This window comes from Acinonyx jubatus, chromosome B1 (genome assembly GCF_027475565.1).
Source record: "Acinonyx jubatus isolate Ajub_Pintada_27869175 chromosome B1, VMU_Ajub_asm_v1.0, whole genome shotgun sequence".
Taxonomy (NCBI): Eukaryota; Metazoa; Chordata; class Mammalia; order Carnivora; family Felidae; genus Acinonyx; species Acinonyx jubatus.
The window spans coordinates 45274209-45301801 of NC_069382.1; the positions used below are offsets into that span (position 1 = coordinate 45274209).

The following is a 27593-nucleotide window of genomic DNA, read 5'->3' on the forward strand; positions in this document are numbered from 1 at the left end:
TTCGGCTCAGGCCATGATCCCATGATTTGGGAGATCGAGGCCCATGTTGGGCTCTGTGATGACAGTGAGGACCTTGCTTGGGATTCTCTCTCTCTCCGTCTCTCTGCCTCTCCCCCACTTGCACACATGCTCTCTCTCTTTCAGAATAAATAAAATAAACTTAAAAAAAAGACAGAGACTATGTCTTGCTCATCATTTTATTTCTGGCACATTTATCTGGGTTTTAATGGAAGCTCAATAAATAGTTGAGTGAAGGAGCAAATGAATGATTTGATTAGCTTAGGTCTTGTTGAGCCCTTTTCCTGTACAAAGCCGTGTTCTTGTGGGGGATACATGATGTCGCTGTATTGGAACCTGTCTTCAATAAGCACTCGCCATTTTACTGAAGAAGAGTCATGAACACAAGTTCCTAGACTGTGCGTACCAGAAGCTTCGAACGATGAACATTTTGAGGAGGGAACAGCTATTTTCACTTGGAGACATCAGGAAATCCTGCCAGGGTGGGAGAAAGTGGGCAATGCGGTATGGTTCATTTGAATATCAACTGATGGACTGTAGGATTTGGGTAAGAGAAATAGGGACAGGAAAGAGCATTCTGATACACAGAAGGAACAATATGAGCAAAAAGCCGAAAAAGAACATTATTCATCCATTCCTTCATTCGCTCACGTTATTAATCAGTCATCAAAAAGTAATTGAATACCTCCTTACTACAGCTTAGACATGGCGCTAGGCATTAGCTGCTCAGTAATGAGTTAAACAAAACCCATAACACTTTCATCAAGAGGAAAGAAAAACATTATATAGTGAATTATATCATTATTATATGCTTATAACTGTAGAGGTACTAGATATTATTGGTAAGAGCAATGTCTTTAGTATGAGGTACCAGATATTATTGGTAAGAGCAATGTCACTGGGGAGTGACAGTGAGAGAGGGTATTTTTACAGCGGATGAGATGTGAGCATGTTCTAGTCCTGGCAGCAGGGATCTAGGAGATAAAGGAAAGATACAAGCGAAAGAACAAATTTAAAAACAGACAGGGCCGCGCCTGTGTGGCTCAGTTGGTTAGGCGTCCGACCTCAGCTCAGGTCATGATCTCACAGTCTGTGAGTTCGACCCCTGCATCGGGCTCCGTGCTGACAGCTCGGAGCCTGGAGCCTGCTTCAGATTCTGTGTCTCCCTCTCTCTCTGCCCCTCCCCTGCTCATGCTCTGTCTCTCTCTGTCTCAAAAATAAGTAAAAAACATTTTTAAAAAATTTTAAAAACAAACAGACAAACACAGAAAAACAAGAGAAGATGAGCCCTGGGCATAGGGTTTGAAGATTCAGCCATGGTAAGTTGAGGTTGTACTTGTGGTTCTATGTGAAATTGGAGACCAGATCATTTCTTGACGGTAAAAAAAGGAAGTTAGAAAAAGGGGCCACTGTGGGAGGTTTGAAGAACATGAAAATGGGCATCTTTGGAAAGAACAATGCAGTTCAGTTTGAATTGGGGTTTGAGTTGTGGGAAATTAGATTGGGAGCAGAAATTGGGGCCAAATTGTAGGGGGCACTGGTTATAAAGCTTAGCATGCCTGTCATTCAGCTTCTGGCCGAATTATTGGAGAAAAAGTGAGAAAAGAACAGGTAGCTAGGAGGTACTTTTTTTAAGTCAAATAAAAGAGACTTTTTAAACACCTTTATTCTTGGTTGTGCTAAAGGAGAGGAAAAGGTGTTGCCTTTCACCCTGGGCTACTCCTGGACTGGTGAGAGAATCAATTCTTGGAATAAAGGAAATCACAGAGCACCTCCTGCTGAAAAAGTACATAGACGGCCTCACAATCTGTGCATTATCAGTGACCAGAGACGGCCCTTATCAATGGTCTGTCACGGATGATCAGATGGCACCGTAACACCAGATCACCAGAACAGAGTTTGGAGATCATGTCATTTATTTACCTCATATCCCAGCTCACAAAGAACTGCTAGGAAGTTAAAACCCACTGCAGCATTCATCACAACATCATGGTTCCAGTGTGGCTTCTGGATGACATTAAAATGATCACTTAAATCCTGGATTCCTTGTTTATACAAAAGAATCCCAGGGGTGCCTGGGTGGCTCAGTAGATTCAGCATCTGACTTCGGCTCGGGTCATGATCTTGCAGTTTATGGGTTTGAGCCCCACATCGGGCTCTGTGCTGACAGCTCACAGCCTGGAGCCTGCTTCAGATTCTGTGTGTATGTCTCTCTCTGCCCCTCGCCTGCTCACTCTCTGTCTCTCTCTGTCTCTCAATAAATAAATGTTAAAAACATTTTTTTTTGAAAGAATCCTTTGATTTGTTCAATTTTGGAGGACTTTAAATTGCAAGTTTTGCTAAATGCTATTTCTATCCCCAACAAAGCCACCAGTCAGTCATGCTTTGGCCATGGCTTCCCACAATATATAGTTCAGAGAATGTTCATTGGCCATCCTATAGCAAACTCCTTTCCTCTTCCAATCGGTGTGTCCTTTTCTAGATCCTATCAAGAGGTTACATCTTTTTTGAAACATAATCAAGTATATCATCCAATACTGGGAAGGCAAACACGATTTGGGACAAGGGTAGGATTCTCTTTTCTATTTTCATCCTAATCTGCTTCAGTGATGCCTCAGATTGTGACTGCCTTTCGGTCTACAGAATAGCTGTAAGTTAATGTCTTCAGTGGCCAATCTATAATGTCTCCCAGGTATCTTTTTCTTGTTTATTCATAGTCACTTTTGGCATTTTTCCCCCTGGGAGCATTCCTCTGAAGGGGGCATTTTCCATACCGAAAATATGGATAAATACCCCACAATATCTATAACCAGACTTTGGGAAATTATCTCAATGTTCCTGGTCCTGAAATGCAAAGAAATTAAATAAAAGAAAAGCACTGACATGAATCCAATCAACATCTTGCCCTGTCCCTGAGCTTTACCTAGACCCTAGTTGATACTGACTTTGAAGGGAATCATGAGGAGCGTTAACTGTAGAACAGATGCCTGTTTGTGCATATAATTATGTGCAAGATCATAACTGATGTCTGCACACAAGCGAACACATTCTACAGACCAAAATATGAAAGCACATTCTAGGGGCACCTGGGTGGCTCAGTCAGTTAAGCGTCTGACTCTTAATTTCATCTCAGGTCATGATCTCATGATTCAGGACATCAAGCCCCACGTGGGGACCCGCACTGACAGCATGGAGCCTGCTTGGGATTCTTTCTCTCCCTCTCTCTGTGCCTTCCCTTATTGCATGCGTGCACATGCACATGCTCTCTCTCAAAATAAATAAACTTAAAAAAAAAAGAAAGCACATTCTGGAGAAAGTTTAAATAGTATGTGTCCCACCACCCCTTTTGGTTTGTCTTCTTCCCCCAAAAAAGGCACTACTTTCAATGGAATAGTATTGAACTTAATTTTTTCTATCATATCTAGAGATCCTTTTATGTCAAACTACATAGTGTCAACCATAGAGGAGACAGACTTACTGTAAAACTGCATGTGCTCAGGTTGAGTTATTAATTTAGCCCCAAATTTCAATTTCAGACAGCCCGAGGCTGGCCTCGCTAGTTACCAATGCTCTCCTCATCCAAAAGCCCTTTGCACCCCCTATAACCTTTGGCTACCTCATTACCCTCTCTTGCATAAATATCCACATTGAGTAAATGAGTTTGAGAGAAAATTGAGCAAAGCAATGCATGAGACAGCATGGAGGGGGTTCTCTACTCTGCCACCTCCAGCTTGGTGACAAAATGGTCAGCATAACGTGAGTGCCAAGATAATTAGTGGGAATGCTTTTTATGGCTGTGTAATTTCTAGCACATCTTAAAAAAAATCTCCACCTGACCTTGTGTTCCAAGGTTACTTTTTTTAATGAGCTGCTATGTGTGAAATATTAATTCTGACACGTAAGAATGGAACCACTGCCGACAAGGAGCCCCAATGTGGTTTTTCAAATCTTATTTTTATTATTTTTAACTCAATTTTGATACACGTAGTATGTGGTCTGAAGACATAAAGGATTCCAGGCTCCAAAAATACAAATTTGAAATGTTTAGACCAATTGAATGAGTTACATTTCATGGCTTCATCACAGAAGAATTTATGCATCCACTGATTGGGAGTCTAAAAATCCTTTCCTTTTAGAAAACAACATCCTCTTGCTACCCTGTAATTTCCACATTTATCTTCGCAAATATGTAGGAATACATTTTAAAAAAATGAAATAAGAGAACTGTATCTGCAGCTGATATTTTGTCTTCTTTTCATGACCCAAGCAAAATATTCAGCCAAACTGTTAATCGCCAAAGACAGTTGAAAAAAACACCGGAAAAAATGAAACTGGATTCACTTATCCAATTGTATCTTATAGGGATGTGTCAGTTAGGAATTCGTCTGGCTGTATGTCTAAGAGTGGAACAAACAGTACATATACATTCATGATCTCCTCTAAGTGATCTAATGGTAGACACTCCTGAGGTGATCAATGGTTCAGCAATGAGACTGCAATGAGGACAGTGAGACTGTCCTCACCTTCTGGCTGCTCATCCTCATGCATGTGGTCTCTCCTTGTGTTTTGTTTGTTTCTTTTTCTTTGAGAGAGAGAGAGAGAGCAAGCAGGGAAAAGGGGCAGAGGGAGAGAAAGAGAGAATCTTAAGCAGGCTTCATACTCAACGCAGAGCCCAATGTGGGGGTCAATCCCATGAACAGCAAGATCATGACCTGAGCTGAAGCCAAGAGCTGGACACTCAAGGCAGCATCTCTTGATTGCGTGGCAGCCACCAAAGTCCTTCTATGATGAAGTCAAGGCAAGGAATAGGAACAGGAGAAAGGGTCTGTCTTTTTATACTGGAAGAGAAATTCCATCTCTCACACTTTCATTTTATGCCTCATTGGCCAAAATTGAAACTTGAGCTCACGCTTAAGACCATCTCTGGCACGAGCAAACAGGTATCGCTCCAACTGAAACCAAGCATAGTTCAGCCACTGGGACTAGGAACAGAAGTCTATCCCAACTTCCACTGGGATAGAGAATCTTTTTCCACCTTAAAATTAGGGGTCTGTTACCAGAAAATAAGAGAAGGTGATTCTTGGGTAAGGAATGAATTGTGTCAAACAGAATGGACAGTGTCTCCAACCACTAGGATCATTAAGGTGTTTCTTTCATTGACGACTGATTCGCCTCTACACGCCTTCACCCATTGACTTCAGCTCACAGCCCACTCCAGGCAGACCTCGGGGCTTCAGAAATCAGGACCCTCATTCTCAAGTCTGGCGCACTTTCCCGCGCTCAGACTGTAACGTGAACCACCTTCTCATAACATATAAGAATATTTTCCAAAACAGCATCAGGAAATGATAGTTGATATCAATACAAACTTTACAGTTTATAAAGTTTTTCATAAGCATTACTTCATTTTACCACTAAAAGAAAGAAAGTGCAAGTTAGGCCAGACCTAGATGAAACTGAGGGAAGGAAATTGGCGGGCTTGTCCAAGGTTACATAGCTATTTGCTTACATAGGAAATACTCAACTGGAGATCATCTGACCCAAACCTCGAGCCTTTCTTCTGCTACTCTGAGGCTGTTCCACCTGCATCTACTTACAGCCTGCTCGGGCTGCCTCTCCCAGCCTCTGTGCTGGTTCCATAAGCATAGCATCACTATGTAACACTTTCAGTTATCTTTTATATAGTTTCATCTTTTAGACAAAGACAATGAGGTACAGAGCTAAACTTACTTGACCAAAGTTCAAAGTGCCACCAGGTGAATTAAAACCCAAGCCCCTACCATTCCAAATTCTATGCTCTTTCCAACACATGGCTTCTCGATCACTTTTTTGCCCTGTATGAGGAGGAACAGGTGACAGAGAGGAAATGGGTTTTGAAATGCTACCTTTTCTCTCATGACGTTAATTTAAATTCTCAAAAAGCAGCCGATCCACTCTATCATCTTGAGTCGGGAGATCGGACAAATGGTCACTGGGAAGTTCACAGGTCAGAGGGTGACCCTGTAACTTATTTTTCCAATTGGAATATTCTTGAAAGTAGAAGACACTTTTGAAAAGTTCATTAGGATCACAAGTGTAAACAAGGATTGTCCTAGGAAAATTAGGACATAGGGTTGCCTGAACCATAAACTATAAAAACAAAAGCTTGCAGAAAACAAACCCTAAGGGGAGTAAAACCAAGTAATATCCAATTTAAGATTCCGGGCATCGGCGTTCCCTTCCTATGCTCCAATTCTATCTCTAAGAAACTATTTCCATGACTGCTCCATGTACAAAGTGCCTCTGAATTGCTTTTACAAAGTGTAACTCCCCTTATAAGATTTAAGTCAGGGATGTTTTGGCTTTTTTGTTCCAGCAAATCTTGTTTATCTGCCTTTTTCCGTCTCCCCAGCCTCATTCTCAGGCCAAGCTTTTAGGGAGGGAAGGTTCCAGGAGAGCCATATGATGAAAAGAGTTTTTATCCGCTAAAACTGCAGGGAGCAGTGCACCATGGATCCGAAAGAGATTTTAAGAGTTCTGTTTGTGCTGGTTTTCCTTCAGTGCCCTCTAGGGAAAACTCTCTGGGAAGAAAATTGGCACTTGAGCCTGACAGGATAGTGGGAAGATCTTTGTTCAACTTCATAGACTGTGTTGAACTATTTTGGGGCTTTAAGGAAATCCAGCTGGAAGGAAGCAAGCCAGGATCCCCTGTCAGGAAATGCAGGTATGACTTGAGAAAGACTATAAAACTTGGCGGGGGAGGGCGGGGTTGGTCTTGGGTTGTTTTTTTTGTTTTTTGTGGGTTTTTTTGCCCTAAGTCTCACTGATTGTGTAAGGTAAAAGCGTTCGGCCTTCTGACTGCTGGGAAAACGGGAGGGGTAAAAGGGAACGCTCTCCCGCTTAGTCTGACTTCTGGGAATGCCGGAGGCAATCATAATAAGTTATCCCTGCCGTTGAAGGCAGCTCTGAGTCCCACCATCCAGGATGGGACTTGCTGGAGGACTGGCGCATACCCCAAAGGCAGGGGGATGATTGACCTGTCTGGTCACATTCACTATTTCTGCAGTGCAGCTGTGTCTTGTATTCACGCCAGCCCTGACCGCAGGATGTGGTGATTGCAAAGGTCTAGGCCTTTCTGTTCTTCGGCCGGGGTAGAAAAACACATGTAGGCTTTGCCCAAGCTGGCCTTTGGCTCCATATGCTGCTTCCCTGCTACTGGGCCCCTGATTGATGAGAGGAGGCGGTTGGAGGGGAGAGGGAGGCGGCGGGGAGTGCCTCAGGTGCTCCAAATTAGGGATAATTCAGCATATTAGCCTAATGAAGTCAAAAAGTTAATTTGTAGCTGCCAGCTGTTGAAAGGAAAGTTATAGAACTCCACAGCCCCACACAGCCCAGTGGGGGGAACGCCGAGGCAGAGCGAGACCCGCAGAGGACTTTGAATAAACACAATCAACAGTGTCAGCTGAGAAACGCTTGGCAGTGGCCAGGTGGCCTCATGGAAGAAGAGATAATGGAAATAATGACGGAAGGTGGCCAGGGCTCCAGTGGGGAGAGAAAGGAATATTTCTTTGCTCTGGCACTGGATCTAATCCCTGGCTTACAGCACGCTGTTGTCAGTCGGTACCAGGCTTAGAGGCCCCCATTACTTCGGGGGTGACACAGTAGTGTCATTTCTAGGTTTCCAGCCTCCCCTGGTCACTTATATTCAGCTCCCTTATATGCCTGTTTGTTTGTTTGTTTGTTTGTTTTAAATCCACCAACTAGATAGAGGTTTTTTAAAAACTGGCTCATCCCCCGCACCGACTCCGGACAAAAACGAACTCTGCGTTGTCATGAAGGAAGGAGAGCGGGTTCTTTTCTGAGCTCAGTGTTAGGTCCCGGTCACTATGTGATCTTCAACTTATCATGGCCCATCTACAGGTGAATCTTACCAGGCATCACAGTGGACCCCAGCATAAAGCAATTATTCACCTAACTTTGATCTATGAGAAAATGCACGTTGTCCGGGAAGGTAGTAAGTGCACTATGCTTCAAATAGTGTACAGGTGAATAAATAAAAATAAAAGATTTGCTTTATCTCTCAGTAGGTAGATATTGGTAATAGAGGATGTCTCGCACTTGTGTGTCTACGAATGTTCTGTTCCAGTACACTACCTTCTCCTCCATGGAGTTCCAGAAGAAGCAATAAGTCTGGAGAAATATCTACAAAATGAGTTAAAGGCTCCTCTTTAGGGGCACCTGGGTGGTTCAGTCAGTTGAGCATCTGACTCTTGATTTGGGGTCAGATCATGATCCCAGAGTGGTGGGATTGAGCCCCACCTTGGGCTCCACACAGAGCCAGTTTAAGATTCACTCTCCCCTTCTCTCTCTGCCCTTCCCCTACTCACTTGTGTGCATTCTCTCTCTCTCTAAAATTAAAAAAAAAAAAAAGCTACTCTTTAGATGGAAGCCATCAAAATCAACCTCAGTTCTTATCTTTATTGCCATCAGATGGGAAAAGCTGTTCAAACACTTAATCATCCACAAAAGTTTTTTTAATTGCCTTATAGTTCCTCTTCCCTGAACGCTGCTCCTTAAAAGTATTGCAACCCATAATTCAGATGCATATTTAACTGGCCTGCCATCTCCGGACTGAGTTTGGGTTTTAACCTTAGAAAAGAAAAATGCTTCTTTTAGATCAGGGACTGGTCACATGTAAAATGATTATCCCCTTGCTTGTTGAAAAATTATGTAATGTTGTGGCTGTAAAACTGGGTCTTAATATCTGGCTGGTGATGAAGTCTATAATCACCCACTCAGTGCAATGATTTAGGAACTCCTCAAATGAACTGCTAAAGCTTTTTCCCCAGGGCTAGAGGCTCCATCAGCTGTACTGTTTGTAAGGGCAACAAAGAGTTCCCAAACACTGTGCTCTGGCCGCACACGGGGTCTGTCACAATTCATTAAATCCTCTCACTACAGCTCCCCAACGTTGATTCTTCTCATGTGACCGGTGACAATGATCATCATCTTACAAATAGGGAAAATGATGGCGCATCTGGGCGGCTCAGTCAGTTAAGCGTCCGACTCTTGATTTCAGCTCAGGTCATGATTCCACAGTTAGTGAGATCAAACCCCAGGTGGGGGGCCTCCACGCTGATTGTGGAGCCTGCTTGGGATTCTCTCTCTCTCTCTCTCTCTCTCTCTCTCTCTCTCTCTCTCTCTCTCTCAAAATAAACAAACTTAAAAAAAAGTGGGGTGCAGACAAGTTAAGTAAACTGCCCAAGTTTGCATAGTTTATACATTGTGAAGCTATCATTTGAGCTCAGAACCATGTAGAAACCCATATGTCTATGTTTCTCAATCTATAGTGCAGACTCCTATGCCCTCGGGCCAGTGAGATCTTTTAAGAAAATGTGCTCATATTGTACTTAGTCATAGTGGTCCCCGATACGAAAAACATAAGCACCTTTACCATCACTTTGACCATCTTATTTATTTATTTATTTATTTATTTATTTATTTATTTATTTTTGATGTCTATTTCTTTTTCAGATAGAGACAGACTGCAAGCAGGGGAGGGACAGAGAGAGAGGGAGACACAGAATCTGAAGCAGGCTGCAGGCTCTGAGCTGTCAGCACAGAACCTGACGCAGGGCTCTGTCTCAGATCATGACCTGAGCCGAGCGGGACGCTTAACCTACTGAGCCACCCAGGTGCCCCTCTTTGACCATCTTTTAACCAAATGTAACCATGTAGTAACCACATCATTTAAAAGTCTGAGTTTGTGTTTGTGGGTATATTTCATCCAAATGATAACCAAATAATGTCAGGGGAACACCTTACAAATCAGTATTTTACCATGATTTAATTTTTTTTTTTTTTTGAGAGACAGAGAGTGTGTGCATGAGAGTAGGGGGAGGGACAGAGGGGGGTGACAGAGGATCCAAAGTGAGCTCTGCACTGACAGCAGAGAGCCCAATGTGGGGCTCGAACTCACAAACCATGAGATCTTGACTTGAGCCAAAGTCAGAAGCTTAACTGAGCCACCCAGGCACCCCTTCTGTGATTTAACTAGAGAAATGGAGTAAGAAAATGGAGCCACCCCAAGCCATGCAACCTCAGACAACTAAAGTGGGACCAAAGCTGTCAGGGCCACAGGCAGATTGCTGGTCACCATCCTGCAAAGGTGCCCGTCTCTGGGTGGATCAGCACAGTAATAGGAAGCTGCAGTGAAAATTAAGTGATTACTATTGCCATTCCTAATCCTACTGAAAATTGGCCATTTGAAAGCAGACTTCAATAATGCAGCAATGCTAAGATTACCAGTATCTTTAATTGAACAAAACAACTTTACAGAATGAAACTTCATTAAAATTTGCTATCATGAATTGATGGGCGGCAATTTTGATTAAGTAGGTGGTATGATTAACTTGAACTAGCCAGCAATGCCTTAAAGGTATTAACACTCATTTGTAAAACACAATTACAAATTAACATTTTCTGTATTATTGAAGTAAAAATACTGAGAGAAATTAAATATAGGCTCAAATTTGAGGCTGTATCATTCAATCGTTAAACCAAACATTAGTAATTTAATGTCATCAAAATAGTACCATGCATCATATTAACGTTATTAATTTGGATTTTATTGATTTTATAGTGTTGTTTTTATATTTAATTTATAAACTTGCTTTGGTTTTACTTGAGAACTATAAACATAGGAAGCACTGGGTTATATGTTAGTATATATTAAGTAACGTTTTCACAAAATAACCAAAGTCAGTACTCAGGGTTTACAATAACCTTATTTTGACTTTAAAATGATCCAAAATACTCAAGTTTGAGAGAGATCGCACTGCTTAACTTCGGAAAACAAACAAACGTTGAAATTACAACTTGAAAGTGAAACAAACTGGGGAAAGTTATGGATAAAATATTATACATCCCTCTAATATCCTGGTTAGAGATGCTGCATTGTTATTTATTTTTTAATAGATTCAGTGACTAAAAATAGCATTAGTGCTGTCCTTTTTTTGTTAAATATATATATGTATGCATATATGTGTGTATATATATATATGTATGTATATGTGTGTGTATATATATGTATGTATATGTGTGTATATATGTATGTAGGTATGTGTGTATATATGTATGCATGTGTGTATATGTTTACATATATGCGTTTGTGTGTATATATGTATGTATATGTGTATATATATGTATGTATGTATATGTGTGTATCTGTATGTATGTATATGTGTATATATATGTATGTGTATATAAGTATGCATGTAGGTATATGTGTATATGTGTGTATGTATGTGTGTATATGTATGTGTATATGTATATGTGTATATATATATAGGTGTATGTGTGTGTGTGTGTGTATACACACATATACAAATGCCTGAAGAGATGCCCGTAAGGATGATTTAACATAATACTGATAGTGGTATCTTAGGTGGTGAGATTTTAGTATCTCTTATTTTTCTTTTCATATTTTATGTGCTGTTCATTTCTTTCTCAAGGAGAATAACTGGAGTTGGGAGGGGTGGGGGGAGAGCCATTTTCATTATGGAAAAATTAAGTGAAAACATAAAATTCAGAAACAGTACCTATGTTATGCTTATCATTTTAAGATTATATCTATGCATGAACAATGGTTGGAAAGGAACATTGGCTATTGAAATCAACATTGAAAGGCTTAGGAGGTAAGAATACTGTGTGATTTTTTTTAAGTAAAGGTTTCTGTTAGTATCTGCACAATTATAAAGACAAACACTTATTTCAACAGCTCTCAGAAGAAGGGAACGACAAAGAGAGGGAGGAAAGGAATGACGGACAAATTAAGCAGAACTTGGATTCCAGACCAGGCTTCCCAACTAGAAATCCAGAGTACTTTCCACAAATCACTTTAATTTATCAAATTATTTATTTATTAAAACTTCCTAATTTTAGTAAGTCACTTATTAAGTCTGTACTGAATGCCTATGTCACTATGGACGGCAAGCCATAGAAATCCCTGCCCTCATGGAGCTTACTTAGAGCGGGGAGAGAGATTAACGAGCAATCAGTAAGTTGTAGAGTATGTTAGAAACTGGTAAGTGTTCCAGAAAATAAAATAGACCTGGAAAAGCAGCCAGGAGTGGAGGAGGAGAGGCCATATAAAATGTGAAATGAGGTCCTCGCTGTTTTTTGAGCAAACTCCAGGGAGTCAGCCAAGTGGTGGGGAGGAAGTCCTGCAGGTATTCGGGAGAACATTTCTGGCAGTGGGGGAGTAGCCAGTGCAAGGGCCCTGAGGTACGAGTGAGCCTGATGTGTTCCAGCATCAGCGAGGAAGCTAATGAGTCAGGAGTGGCATGACAGGGCAATAGAAATAAATGAAATGGGACATATTGGGTGGTAGAAGGCAAATGTGCAGAGCCTATAGACCAGAGTTAAGAACTTTAGCATTTACTCTGAGAAAATACACAGCCACGAGTTTGAGCAGATGAGTGACATGACCCAGCACTACCAGTCCTAGCAGGATCATTCTAGCTGCTGTGTTAAAAATAGACTGGGGAGTGGGGGGAGGGTGGGCACAAGGCTATTGCTATAATCTGAGTGTATCAGTCAGGGTCCCAGCTGAAACACTGGCACACTAAAGTGGGTAATTTGAGGAACAGTTTAGCAAAGGGACTATTACCAAACAACGGGCAGGATGCCGGGAACCCGTAAGGAATGGAGCATTTACTGTTACCACCCCAAAGGCTGAAAAGGTGAGGGGAAAATTGTCGTAAAAACCCAGAGAGAGTGAGTACCCGATGGAGTGGGCTGCTTAATGGAAGCCGAGCTGCTGGTTGAGGGACATAGCCAGGCTGCCGTGACCTTGCAGGTGCCTGTGGAATATGTGTGCCAACATTCTCTCTCCCTCTCATTCCTGGCTAGTGTTCCCCCACTGACCAAACCCTGTAGGATCCACAGGGCAAGCGAGACCCTGATGGAGTCCAGGTGTTGGCCCCCAGGCCGAATCCAGCCCATTGCCTGTTTTTTGTTAAGAAAGTTTTATTGGAACAGAATCGTGCTCCTTCATTTTCTTATTATCTACAGCTGTTTCTACACCATAGCAGCACTGAGTATCTGCAACGGAGACCGTCTGGACTGCAAAGCCCTGAATATCTACTTTGCAGAAAAGGTTTGTTGATGCCTAATTGCCCACACCAGTTTGCCTCCAGAGGACGAGAGAGAAAGCGTGGTAGATGGTGGATCGGAGGGGGCGAATGGAAGCTCTCTAGCGCCTTGGGAATGAGGTAATGATGGCTGAGATGTGCTTTATGTCCCGGATGTGGTCTATCTTGGTAAATGTTTCAGGAGCAACTGAAGGGCACGTGCACTTTCCTATTGTTTGGCGGGGTAGTCTATAAATGTCAGCTATGTCAGGCTGATTGTTAGCAGAGGAGATAGTGAGGAATGACTGCATTCGGGAATTATTTTGAAGTTAGACCCCAAAGGACTACAAATGAGTTAGATCTGGAGTTTGAGAGAAAGTGAGGAGTCCCGGGTGCCTCCAAGGACGTCAGCCTAAGGAATGGGAAGGGGGGGTCTGAGAAGAAAAGAGCTGATGAAGAGACAGGGGGTGCAGAGTGCAGTTGGAGATGTGTTTCGATGCCTGTTAGACATCCCAGAGGAGGCATCAGGTAGACAGTTTGATACATGAGTCTGCAGTTCAGGAGGGAGGTCAGTATTGGAGAAATAGAGTGGGGAGTCATCAACATTACAGACATTTGAAGTCCTCTGAGACTCCATGAGACCGCCAAGGGAGTGAGTGTAGACAGAGGAGAAGAGGTCTAAATACTGAACGCTGGGCCATTTTAAGCGCGTCACACATAATTAATCCTCACAACTAATCTCATGATGTAACTCAGTGAGTAGCCCTGATTTATAGATAAGAAAAGCAATGCCCAGAGGACAACCCAGTCAAATGTCACACTGTTATAAGTACCTGTATGAGGATTTGAACTCGACTCTGAACTTCAGAGCCCATGCCTTTGCTATTCCAATGTGAGCCTGACTATGCTGTTGCCCTGTAAGCTTTTGTGTGTCACAGCCTCAGGTAGGACCCTCAGCCTGAAACCCAAAACTCTTGGGTTTTGTATCACTCCGGTATATCCTTTTTGTGATTCTCTCTAGGCTGCTGACAGAGGAACTGAGACGGCAAAAGGAAGCAGAGCTAACAAAAAGAAAGAAGGAGAGGAGAAAAACAGGAAGCAGATATTTGGTTAATATAGGATGCTATCTAACTTAAAGTAATAATACTAATTTTTCTAATATAACTATGAAAATATCTGTGAAGAGTAGTTCCAAATGTGTTTGCATGGTCACTGGATGGGTGAGTAGTTTCTTCACTAAGCTAATTCAAAAGCAAAATGAACTTTCATGTAAATGCAAATGTGTGTGTATGTGTTTATGTACAAATGTGTGCATACATAAACATGCACACAAATGTCTATATATATACACACTAATACCCCACCCTAAAAGGCACTGAAGAATGGTAATAATCCTCTGTTATACATCAATAGAGTCTCAGTGGTTGAACTGGTAAGTTTTTTATGTTGTGACATCAAAATCAATTTTAGTGCTGAACAATTTGGAGTTCTTGTACTATTTAAGTTAAAAGTATGAGACCCCTCCATGACACCAGGGTGCGAGGCCAAGTATCTAACATTAATGAAGGGACAAATCAAGAAAACCAAAAGGCTTTTTTTCAAGAGCAGTCGAGCCACATGATGTCTAACACCTAGTTTTACTGTAAGATACTGCGGTATGAAGAAAACAAGATGTCTAAACAGAAGGCTATCAATCAGGTACGCATAAAGCCATGGGGTAGCTCTGAACATAACTTTAAACTGCTTTAAAGGCGCCTATGAGAATCTGTAAGGAAGTCATTCTGCATTCATCAATGCTGATAAACTTCATCATCCACCTTCTTCTTAACAAAAAGCTTCCATTGAAAGTTATTTTTAATGAAATATCAATTAAAAAAAAAAAGAGCATGAAGCCCAAATGAACAGTAAGAATTTTATAGCGGCTCAGATGATCCTGTGTCATAGTAAACATAAAATTTCATAATTACTTATGTTTCTGCCCTATCTAATCAATTTATACACAAGGTTTATAATTTATATATATAATACATATTATATATTTCATATGTTATAAATATATTTATAATTTTATATATTATATAAATTATTAAATATTATAATATAATATTAAACAAGTCTATAAATATGATATATTTTATATATTTATTTAATATATAATTTATAGAATATATAGAATTAACATATACATCAAATAATATATATTTATATATAATATATTATATGATATATATAGTTTGGTAACACTGTGGAAGAGTTGGCCTGGAGCTCCCTGGCCGGAGTGAATCAATTAAAGACCAGTCTCACACTATATTCGAGTTTCTGCAGGAAAACCCTGCTGACTGAGAGCCCCTCTGGCAGGAATGTAAATTGCTGCATTCAGGGTGCTTTGCACCGGTGTTCTCTCCATCAGCGTGGGCCTGTTGCAGTAAAAGAAAGTCGGCCAGCCCCCCTCTCGGCCACCTCGGCTGCAAAGACACATGAAGCCTTCCTCCTCTGGGTCATCAGTTCACACCCGCCAAGCCCGGGTCTGGCTCCCAGAGCCTGGGTTGGAGACAGTGACAGCTCTGCCCTCACCTGGGCCCCGCCAGCCTGCTGCGCTGGGGAGAAAAGTCAACACAACCGCTCCTGGGCCAGCTGCTTGGGCCGGTGGTGAAAAATGTTGAATAATCAAATTGCCCATTTCTGCTCAATTGCTCTAATTTATTATCCCGGGCATTCGGCATGCAAATGAAAACTACCCATCATCCCAGTCCATGTCACTCTACTTTATGATCTTATTAAAACCTCCGCGTTTCTTAGCCTGATGACAACGAGTAGAGTTGGGGACAGCTGTCCTCATGCCTCCAGTGTGGTTCATACACCCGCCCTGTCATCGCTAACGGCTGAATGATTTAGGCCAAATGAGCCGCCTTGGAGTGATATTTTTATACCCGTGACAGGATTATATAACTTCGAGAAAGGCCATTAACGAATACAAAGGAATAAGCAGGAGGGGGAAGCAGGTGACAAATGGGCAAGTAAATCTTTGGATTTGACTCTTCGTAATAAAATGCCCTTCACATTGAGATTTAATGAGCTGGTTATCTCACCAAAAGGGAAGGGGGGATCTGTAGCCAGAGCTTCGCAGCTTTCCTCAAGATGGACCCAATTACAAAGGGGCGACGCCGCAGACGACAGATGCCCGGCGCTCGCTGGTGCATGGTGACATTGTAGCCCGAAAGCCGCCCCGTGGGAACAATTAGTGGCCCTCAGATCTCCTGACTGGGACCGTGAAGAGAACCCAGGAGTTCGTGTGCATGACCCAAATACGACACAGAGTTAATGAACTGTTAGCTATTTAGGCTTTTAGCAGTTTGTCAGTTCTTTGTAGCCACTTCATTGAGAATGGAAGTAGCAGTGTTTTGTTAGCACCATATGGTGGGAACTATTTGACAGAGCGGTGGCCTAAAGCCATATCGCTGAGGGGCCAGAGGGGCTGGGAAGAGCCAAACCAAGATTCTCCATCGCAATATTTCAGTTTGGTATTAACTATGAAAACATAGCACCTGAAAGCTTCCAGAAGAAAGGTATCACTACCATTTTCCACTCAAGAAATACATGCATTTGGTTGCCTCTTGGATGTGGTTTATTCTTAAGAGAAACATAATACACTTGATAGTTATGCACACGTCTTATCACTTCTCAGAGTTGAGTTTTTTAGTTGTAAAGCAAACATTAGTCTTTGTTTTATTTTTTTCATAATGTTTATTATTTTATTTTATCATTTATTTATTTATTTATTTTGAGAGAGAGAGAGAGAGAGAGAGAGAGAGAGAGAGAGAGAGAAAACACTAGCGGGGAGGGGCGGAGAGGGAGACAGAGGCTGAAGTGGGCTCTGTACTGACTGCAGAGAGACCAGTATGGGCTCAAACACATGTACTATGAGATCATGACCTGAGCTGAAGTCACGTGCTCAACCCACTGAGCCACCCAGGTGCCCCTAGCCTTTGTTACAGATGAGGCTCATATATAAAGCTGTGCCATTTTTATTATAGACAATATGCAGATAATATACATATATATTCATTTATGTGTCTATATGTATATGTTAACCATATAAAATTTTTTTTTCAGTGTTTTTATTTATTTTTGAGACAGAGAGAGACAGAGCATGAGCAGGGGAGGGGCAGAGAGAGGGGGAGACACAGAATCCGAAGCAGGTTCCAGGCTCCGACCCATCAGCACAGAGCCCGACACGGGGCTCGAACTCACGGATTGTGAGATCATGACCTGAGCCGAAGTTGGACGCCCAACCGACTGAGCCACCCAGGTGCCCCAACCTTAGGAAATTTCTTAATGCCCACCAAGCTCACCACCTTATGGGTCCTAAGTCAGATCCCTGTAATCATTAGACCCTACATCCATAATATTGATAATCTTCTGCTGAATAGCAGGAGTTCATTGTATTTCTCCAGGCATTCAAAGAGAGTTATGAAAAGGACATGGAAGTTTGTTTTACATATAGTTGGGCCCCAGACTCTGCTCTTCTTGCCACCCCAGTATCTTCTAGTGCTTGCCCTAGTTGATATCACCTACCCCTGCTCAAAATGGATTGTGCTAATATTACTTTCTGTCCCTCAACCCCTGCTGCACATATACCCCCTATTCACTGGCCTCTGGGCTTCTGAACTCACCTCCTCACTGTTTGGAATTCCCACCTTACCTCCAGATGCCTGATGCGCAGGTCTCTTGCTGTCTCTGTCTCTCTCTCTCTTGCTTGTAGGGAAATTCTTTCCCCCTTTACTTTTAGAATCATAAAATTTACTGAGGAGGTGGTGGGATGGTTATAGCCGTAAGGCATGTCCCAACACAGGCTTTTGCCACCACCTGCAAAAAATGCATTCAATACAAGTTTAGCACCCAGACCTCTCCTCCCAAGGGAGCTGTGTTCCCCGTAGGGTACTGAATTGAGATGCATTCAAACATAGCTTCAATGTACACAGAAATACCCTTCCCTCCACTTTATGCCATATTATTGGGCTGGACTCCTTCCCTCTTTATGCTGATATTTTTTCTCAAAGCCTGATAGTTCCTCCCTGCAGTCCGGTTTCTATCAGGCTCTATTCAGTTCCTCACAAATATCTGTACTACTCTGAATCCCTGTAGTGGTCAGGGTTTACGTTCTTACCCATCGGTTGCCTCAATTCAAGGCAAATCATCGAATGTGGTTATTCTTAGGGGTGGGGATTAATAAAATGATTTCTTAACCTCACATTCCTGCATATGCTAGATTGAGCTACGTTTAGCTGAAACTACTACCAGATGGGAGAAGGATGAGAAGAAAAGCAAATGAAAGAAACTGAGTAAGTCTGGATCTAGCTAGCCCTGACATTAACTGATGTAGCTGGACATTCACTAAATGATACATTAAGATCCAAGCTACACAAGGGGAAACGAATGTTAGCTGCATGCTGTTAAACCTCAACCTAATGATCGTGTCAATATTGCCCATGGAGAAATTGCATTCTCAAACTTGTCAAATGTAACCAAAAAATGTGAATAAGGAAAATACTGGTTTTCTATTCTATACATCACCTGCAGTTCAAACTGTTTAATCTGTCTGAAGGTATCTTTGTGGATGCCAGCAAAGCAAAACTGTTTTCATGTTAGACTCTTTTGATTTTGTTATTCTACTCACTCACTATTGGAAACAACACTGCTGTAGAAGGAAAAAGACAGAATACAGCAGGAGTTCTTACTCAGCAGGCCAAAATCAAGCCCCATAGTCGATTTCATTCTTCTTTAGGTGGCTTTCTGCATGTAGATGTGTGTGTGTGTGTGTGTGTGTGTGTGTGTGCATGCGCACATGTGTGTGAGAGTGTGTGGGTATGCTAATCATCATTTCCATTCACCTTTGAAGAAAAATCTTCAAAGAGAGATTAGACTAATAGTTATGGCCTTTAAAGGCAAGGCCCATTTATTATACATTCCAAGGGATGATAGGGTATGTATGTTACTATCTCAAACCCAGCTAATGCTCTCTCCTTTGGTGCTTCAACAAACATAAAGAATCCTATGGCAGAGGTGGGCAGGGTAAATCTGTAAAACAAGAAAAACTTCTTTACTACTATTGCTGTCTTCCCTTTATTAGCCTTTCAATGCCACCCTCTGTTTCTCTCTGCCATTGGAAAAAATATATGCACGATCTGGTCACACTACCATATTGGTTACTCTGGTAATCAACCTCCCTCTAGTAAGCATATGCATTTTCACAGAAGGGTATCAGGATAACCTAATAACTAAAAAGAAGGAAATAAATTGTTGAAAGTAAAATCCAAAATATCAATAAAGACAGTGGGGTAGATGTTTAAAGGGGAGTAGAGAGAGATATGCTGCCATTCCTCCAAATTCTACTATGTAGGCTATCTATTCCTCTCCCAACATTGATAAGCTACATGTAAAAAAACGGAAGTCATAGACTGTGAGTTTAGCTTTACTGAGAGAAGTTTTCCAGTTTGGGTAGGAAGCTTAGAGAGAAGCCACAGCATATATCCTAAAACTATACAAAAGAAAAAAATTGAGGCAAATGTTAACTCCAAGGAAAACAAATGGTACATGAAGACAATATATTACCCCACCTGGCTCAACTGTAAATACTGAATAGTTATTTAATAAGTATGTTGGGAGGATAGAGCAATAAAAGTTATGTGGAGGGGTGCCTGGGTGGCTCAGTCGGTTAAGCGTCCAACTTCTGCTTAGGTCATGATCTCATGGTTCATGAGTTCAAGCCCTGCGTTAGGCTCTGTGCTGACAGCTTAGACCCTGGAGCCTGCTCTGATTTTATGTCTTCCTCTCTCTCTGCCCCTCCCCTGCTCACACTCTGTTTCTCTCTCTCTCTCTCTCTCTGAAAAATAAATGATAAAAAATAGAAAAAAAGAAAAAATTAAATGTCTAAATCTAAAAATCTAAGAAATAGCAATGTTATTTAAAAACATGGAAGTAGATAGAAGAAAATTAAAGAGTTAATAGCATCTACCTCTGTTGAATGAATGATTGGGAATGGGTAGAGGGGGCTGCTAATTATCATTAGAATAAATATTGTAGATCATTTGATCTTTTTCAAGTAAGTACATGTATTTTGATAAAAATAAAAAACAAAAATGTTTTTTAAAAGCCCCAAGACAGGGAAATCAAGAGTTCCCATTTTACAAGATATGTTGTAGTTCCAGGAATCCAGACCAATAGAAGAAAGGGACTATATTTTCCTTGTCTGTCCCTCTTTAAGAATGAGGAAACTTCTGCCCCAAAATCTACCAGCAAGATCTCACCTCATATCACAGTATCTGGAGCTGGTTAGATACCCATCCTTAAACCAACTGCTGACAAAGAAATGAGATACTGTGAGTAACTTGGACAGATCAGAAATTAACCCTGAGTCATATGATGAGTGGAGGAAGAACACCCAAACACAACAGATGCTCTACCAGTAAGGAAGATCAGAACAGGGTTGGTTGGGTGGTCAACCAAAAGTGTCTGTTGTCACACAAAACAATTTTTGTAAGACCCATCCTCTATTGCTTTGCCTTTTGTTTTTGTTTTCAATCAGTGGAGGAATAATAAAAGGCTATAGGAGTAAGACATATTTGGGATCTTACAAATGTGAGCAAATCAGGACTTGATGTTTATGGGATTTAGGTTTATGTTCATGATGAAGTAAAAGTGTCACATACATAATACTGATGCACCTACATCTGTAACTATGTGTTACTGACTTTTATCTAGTTTTTTATGAAAGGATCTGCTTTTATTCCTCGTTATGGATTGGTTCTTAGTATTGAGTTAAACAGTCACAGGAGTCTGACCACAAGTAATCTTAGTTCACCAACAGCTTGAAGTATGTAAAGAACTTTAAACTATACATCTGTGATATGTACCAAGAGGGGGGCTTGACTCTAACAAACCACACACTTCCAGATAGTGCTTTGCTCTAAATCATATTTCCTAAAGGACTAGGCCTGTCCAATATAGTTGTGTAATGCATTGCATGGCTTATGGACATCTTATAAGCTTAGTCAATGCAGTCTATAACTCATGCAGGTGTGCTCAGTATCTCATGTGAGATACTTAAATATAACCAGTTAGTATTAACTTGAAGGTATGCTTAACAGTTACCTGATACAAGGTAGATTTTTGGTAACAGGCTCAAGTTTGGGCAGCTCCAATCTTGGAAGATCAAGACATATCCCTATACCTTGACTCTGTAAATTAATAGCTATTTATTGAGTAAATTAGATACTTTAATCTCCAGTTTTTTCATTTTTAAAATGAGAAAAGAAATGACAATAGCCCCAAATGTACAGAACTATTGTGACGATTGAATTATATAATTAATGTATCATAATTTTTACCACACAATGATTATCAAATAAATGCTTACCATGTATTATATGAGTCTTACTTCAGTGTTGCTTTCAAGATTAGGTGAAATAAAGCACACACAGCGTTCAAGAAACTGCAGGGAAAGAGCAGCAGTACCACTGCTGAACTAACCAGGGGGGCTACATTAACAACTGTTATGATGGTGAATGACTCAGCCTGGAGTTGGGCAACCCAGTGTCCCCCCATGGGAATGTCCAATGCCTGCTAGATATTATTATTATTAATAATAATTCCTGATCCTTCTTCTCCGAGGTCAAATGAGTGATCTGCCCCTACTCTTTATGCATAGAGTGTTTGGGCTACATATTGCTATTAACTTTTTCAAGAAGGCTCTGAGATTTTTCCAGTTTTATTAAGATATAATGGACATATATCACTATATAAGTTTAAGGTGTACAATAGAAAGATTTTATATATATACACACACACATAATAGCAAATATATACATATATATTTATACATATATACATCTATATATACATATAGCAAAATGATTACTATAATAAGTTTAGTTAAGATCCACATGTCACATAGTTACAATTTTTTTCTTGTGATGAGAACTTAAGAAAATGTGGTGTATGTTCACACACACACACACACACACACACACAGGAATACTGTACTATTCAGCCATTAAAAGAAGGAATCCTACCATTTGTGACAATATGGATAGACCATGAAAGGCATTACGGTAAGTGAAACAAGTCAGATGGAGAAAGACAGATATTGTTTCACTTCACTTATATGGGAAATCTAAAAATTCCAAACCCAGAAACATCTTAGATTTGTGGTTACCAGAGGCAGGGGGCATGGGTGGAGGATGGGAAAATTGGGGGAAGGTGGTCAAAAGTTACAAACTTTCAATTGTAATATACATAAAATTCTGAGGATATAATATATAACATGATCATTTTATTTATTTTTTTCATGATGTTCATTTGAAATAATTTCTTCTTAGAATGGAGAGAAAGGTACATGATAGAATTTGCTCCTGAGGCTGCTACTCTAGTGACAACTGAAGAGATAGCATGACAGGCTCCTGGCAGGGTCATGTGTGCCTAGGCTCCCAGCACATCCCAGCACTTGTGGGTTTCCATGGCCCTGGGCTGATCCTGTGGCCCCAGGATCCTAATAAACTCCTACAAATCTAAGGTCCAAATGGTCACCTAAAAAACCCAGGACCCCGGCCAGGTTCAGCATGAGGATGGTTATCATGGACCCATGATTTTGACCCACCCCAGCATCTGGCCACCCCAACATCAGAATGGCTCTCTTAGATCCAACATCAATCTGGCCCCCAAACCTCAAGTTATAGGCTAGCTAGGCAGGTCCCCAAAGGCCCCAGCTTCCAGGTTGACTTCTGTGAAGCCAGACTCCTTGCCCATCCCCCTACTGAACCAGTTTCTGCAGACCCAGATACCAGGTTCACCCCAGTAGTCCCCAGTTTCTGGCTGGCCCTGTAGAACCCAGCATCCAGATCACCCCAGACAGACCCAGATCCCAGGCCCATCACCACAGACTCAAGCACCAGGTCTGCCTCATTGAATACAGGGCTCAAGGCTGCCCCAACAGACCCAGGCACCAGGCTAGTTCCACGTACCCATATACCAGGACTTCCCAGCTTTTGACCCAGGCAACAGATCTACTTGCTAAAGCTTCCCACAGACACCTCCAGATGGCCCAAACAGAATCTCCGGCTGGGCTGACTGGTGAAGGGCTTTCTCTGCTGAAGCTAGTGTGTAAAGACTGGAAAGGCTGCCTATTTCTTCAAATGTGCAGACACCAACTAAGACCACAAGGATCATGAATAATCAAGGAAACACGACACCACCAAAGGAAACTAATAAAACTCCCATGACTGAAACTAAAAGAATGAAGAACTATGTCTAAGGAAGAATTCAGGATAATCCTGTTAAAGAAATTCAATGAAGTACAAGAAAATACAAATGAACAACGAAAGGAAATTACGAAAGATTGCATAAACAAAATGAGAAATTCAACAAAGGAGTAGAAACTCTTAAAAATTAAATCCAGAAATCCTAGATTTGAAGAACACAATGACTGAACTGAAGAATAGTTTATATATAGTTTATAGACCTATAGGATTTATAGGTCACTTGATATCATCCAGAGGAGCAAAAAGAAGCAAAAATGAAAAAGGTTGAAGAAAGACAATGTGAATTATAAGATATCAGTAAAAGAAACAATGTATGAATTATTGTGGTCCCAGAAAGAAAGGAGAGGGAGAGAGGTGAGAAAAAACTTATTTAAAGAAACAATAGCTAAGAACTCCCCAAATCTGAGAAGAGGTTTGGACATCCAATTCATGATTTTAACAGATCACCTCACAATTCAATCCAAAACAATTTTCCCCAAGATACATTATAACAGTCTAAAATCAAAGAAAAAAAGAGAATTTTTAAAGTAACAAGAGGAAAAATGTTTTCTCATATCTTAAGGAAATCCCTATTGAACTATCAGTAGATTTCTCAGCAGAAACATTGCAGTCCAGGAGAAAGTGGGATGATACATTCAAAATGCTGAAAGAGAAAAACCAAAATCCATCAACCAAGAAAACTTTATCTGGCAAAGTTATCTCTCAGGAATAAAGGAGAGATTGAGACTTTCTGAAAGAAAAAAAGCTGAGGGATTTCATCACCACTACACCTGCCTTATAAGAAATACTGTAAGGAGTTCTTCAAGCTAAAATGAAAGGATGCTAATTAGTAGCATGTATAAAAATATACAATACACTGATAAAACTAAATATATAGTCAGATTCAGAATATTCTAACACTGTAGTGTTAATCTAATACTAACGTGTTAATCACTTAACTCTAGTATAAAGATCTAAAATCAAAAGTATTGGAACACCTGGGTGGCTCAGTCATTAAGCATCCAACTCTTGATTTCAGCTCAGGTCATGATCTCATAGTTTGGGGGTTTGAACCCCGCATCAGGCTCTGCACTGAGAGTGTGGAGCCTGCTTGGGATTCTCTCTCTCTCCCACTCTCTTTGCCCCTCTGCCACATTCATGTGCACATACACTCTCTCTCTCTCTCCAAATAAATAAACTTTAAAAAATAAAAACAAAAATAAAAAGCACAAGTATTAATAATAGGGGCACCTGGGTGGCTCAGTAAGTTAAGTGTCTGACTTCAGCTCAGGCCATGACCTCTTGGCTTTTGAGTGCCAGCCCTGAATCTAGCTCACTGCTGTCAGTGCAGAGCCCTGTCTTCAGATGCTCTGTCTCCCTCTCTTTCTGCCCCTCCCCCACTAGCATGCATGCTCTCTCTCTCTCTCTCTCTCAAAAATAAACATTTTTTTAAAAGTACTAATAACTATAGCTATAATAATTTGTTAATGGATACACAATATAAAAAGAGTTGGGTTATGTCATCAAAAATGTAAAATATGGAGGAGTGGATTATAAAGTTGGTGTTTTATATGCAATCAAGGTTAAATGGTTAGCAGTGTAAATGAGTAAAAAAGGAACAAGAGAACTAGACAACGGCCAGAACACAATAAGAAGGCAATACTAAGTCCTTACCTATCAGTAATTACTGTAAATGTAAGTGGATTGAATTTTCCAGTCAGAAAACATTATAGTGGCTGGATGGCTAAAAAAACAAGACCCAACTATATGCTACCTACAATTGATTCACTTAGGTTTAAGAATACACATAGGCTCCTAGAATCATACAACCTACCAAAACTGAATCATAAGGAAATAGAAAATTTCAATAGACCAATAATGAGTAGGGAGATTTAAACTGTAATCCAGAACTTTCCAACAAAGAAAAGGCCTGGATCAAATGGTTTACTGGCAAAGTCTACCAAATTTTTGCAGAATTGATAAAACTTTTCAACTCTTCCAAAAGATCGAAGAGAAGGTAACACTTCAAAGTTCATTTTCCCCCCCAAAGTTATCCTTTTTCCATTTGCTAACAAGAATAATACTCAGTAGCAACAAAGTCAGATCCATTATCTAAATTTCAGGAAAAATTGTAACTGCTATTCAAGATTTAATACTTCAAAACAAAGGTCAGTGTTCTAAAAATTAAGCTTTGGTATTTCTACAGGGTAAATTTTATTTCTCTGCTACTTTTCTATTGAAGTATACTTGACACACCATGTTACATTAATTTCAGCTGTACAACATTGTGATTGGACAACTCTATGCATTGCGTGATGGTCACCATAAGTGCAGCCACTATGTGTCACCATACAACACTATTGCAATACCATTGACTATATTCTCTAGTATATATAATGGGAAAACATATTTATAAACCGTCTATCTGATAAGGAATTAATATTCAAAATATTTAAGGAACTCATACAACTCAATAGCAATGATGATGATGATGATGATGATGTCGATAATATGTTTAAAACATGGACAGAAGACTTGTACAGACATTTTTCCAGAGAAGACATACACATGGCCAACAGACACATGAGAAAAATACTCACCATCATTTATCATCATGGAAATACAAATCAAATCACATGAGATATCACCTCACATGTGTTATAATGGCCATCATCAAAATTACAAGAGGTAACAAGTATTGTCAAGGATGTGGAGGAAAGGGAACTCTGATGCTATGGAGGAAAGGGAACCTTTATTCCTACTGTTGGTAGGAATATAATTAGTGCAACCACTGTGGAAAATAGTGTGGAGATCACTCAGGAAATTAGGGGTGCCTGGCTGGCTCAGTCGGTGGAAACTGCCATTCTTGATCTCAGGGTTGTAAGTCCAAGCCCCATGCTGGGTGTAGAGATTACTTAAAAACAAAATCTTTTTAAAAATTAAAAATAGAATTACCATCAGATTCAGCCTCCTATTCCTGGTTGTATCCTAAGGAAATGAAATCACTACCTTGGAATATATCTGCATTCCTATGTTCATTGCAGCATCATATATATGTGTTCATCATCAGATGGATGAATAAAAAATGTGATTATATATATTAGGCAACTATAAGAAGGAAATCCTGCCTTTTGTGACAATGTGGATGGACCTCGATAGCATATGCCAAGAGAAATAAGTTTGACATAGACAAAGACTGTAAGTTCTCACTTTCATGTAGACTCTAGAAAACCTAAACTGATAGAAATAGTATAATGGTGGTTGCCAGGGGCTGGGGGTGGAGAGATGGTAAGGTACTGGGCAAAGGATACAAATTCTAGTAAAAAATGGATAAGTTCTGGGAATCTAATTTACAGCATGCTGAACATAATTAACAGTACTGTATTATATACCTGAAAGTTGTCAAGAGAAATCTTAAATATTATCACCATACACACACGAACACAGGCACAAACATAATTATGTGAGAGTATCAAGGTGTTAACTAACCGTATTGTGATAATCATTTCACAATATATGTGTGTCAAATCATCAAGTTGTACATGTTAAACTTATCTAAGTTATGTGTTAATATTATCTCAATAATGCTGGGAAAAAAGCAATAATGCACATTTATTGAAAAAAATAGAGAATATTGAAAAGTATCAGGAAGTATATTAAAAGCACTAAAAATCCCACTACCCAGAGGTGACCCCATTAATGGTATTAACATATCGAGGAATTTCCTTTCTGGTCATTTAACCCTCGGGTATAGGGTAAAACTGGAATAATAATTGGTAAACTGTTTTTGTTTTTTCCTTAACATCACGAATATTTTTCAAGTCATTCCAGTCTGTGACAACATAGTTTAAAGAGAGCGAGAACCTGATGGAATGAATTGTCCCAATATAAAACTTTAAATGGAGGACAGCCAAGAATTTCACCTCATTGTACTCTACCTCATTCAGTATCAGTATTAATAGCAAAAACAATGTGGGCAATGCCCTACTTATCAGGAAGTCAGATTTCAGGCATCATCAACCATCTGTAACAGAAGAATGATATTTTGTTTAGTAGAGAGGAATCTAAGCACAATATACTCTGTAAATGATTCTGTTCTATGAGGTCTATAGGAATGCTCCTTTCATTATCAGATATACTGCATCCCTTTTAACAAACAGAAATGATC

The 27593-nt window shown here is 40.4% G+C and overlaps 1 long non-coding RNA gene across 1 annotated transcript; it reads left to right on the forward strand.

The window, feature by feature from the left end:
• Positions 1-6441: 6441 nt before the first annotated feature.
• On the forward strand, positions 6442-16849 carry LOC128314396 (uncharacterized). Its single transcript, XR_008295993.1, has 3 exons — positions 6442-6721; positions 13072-13271; positions 15541-16849. It is a non-coding gene; the product is annotated as an uncharacterized LOC128314396 (long non-coding RNA).
• Positions 16850-27593: the final 10744 nt, after the last annotated feature.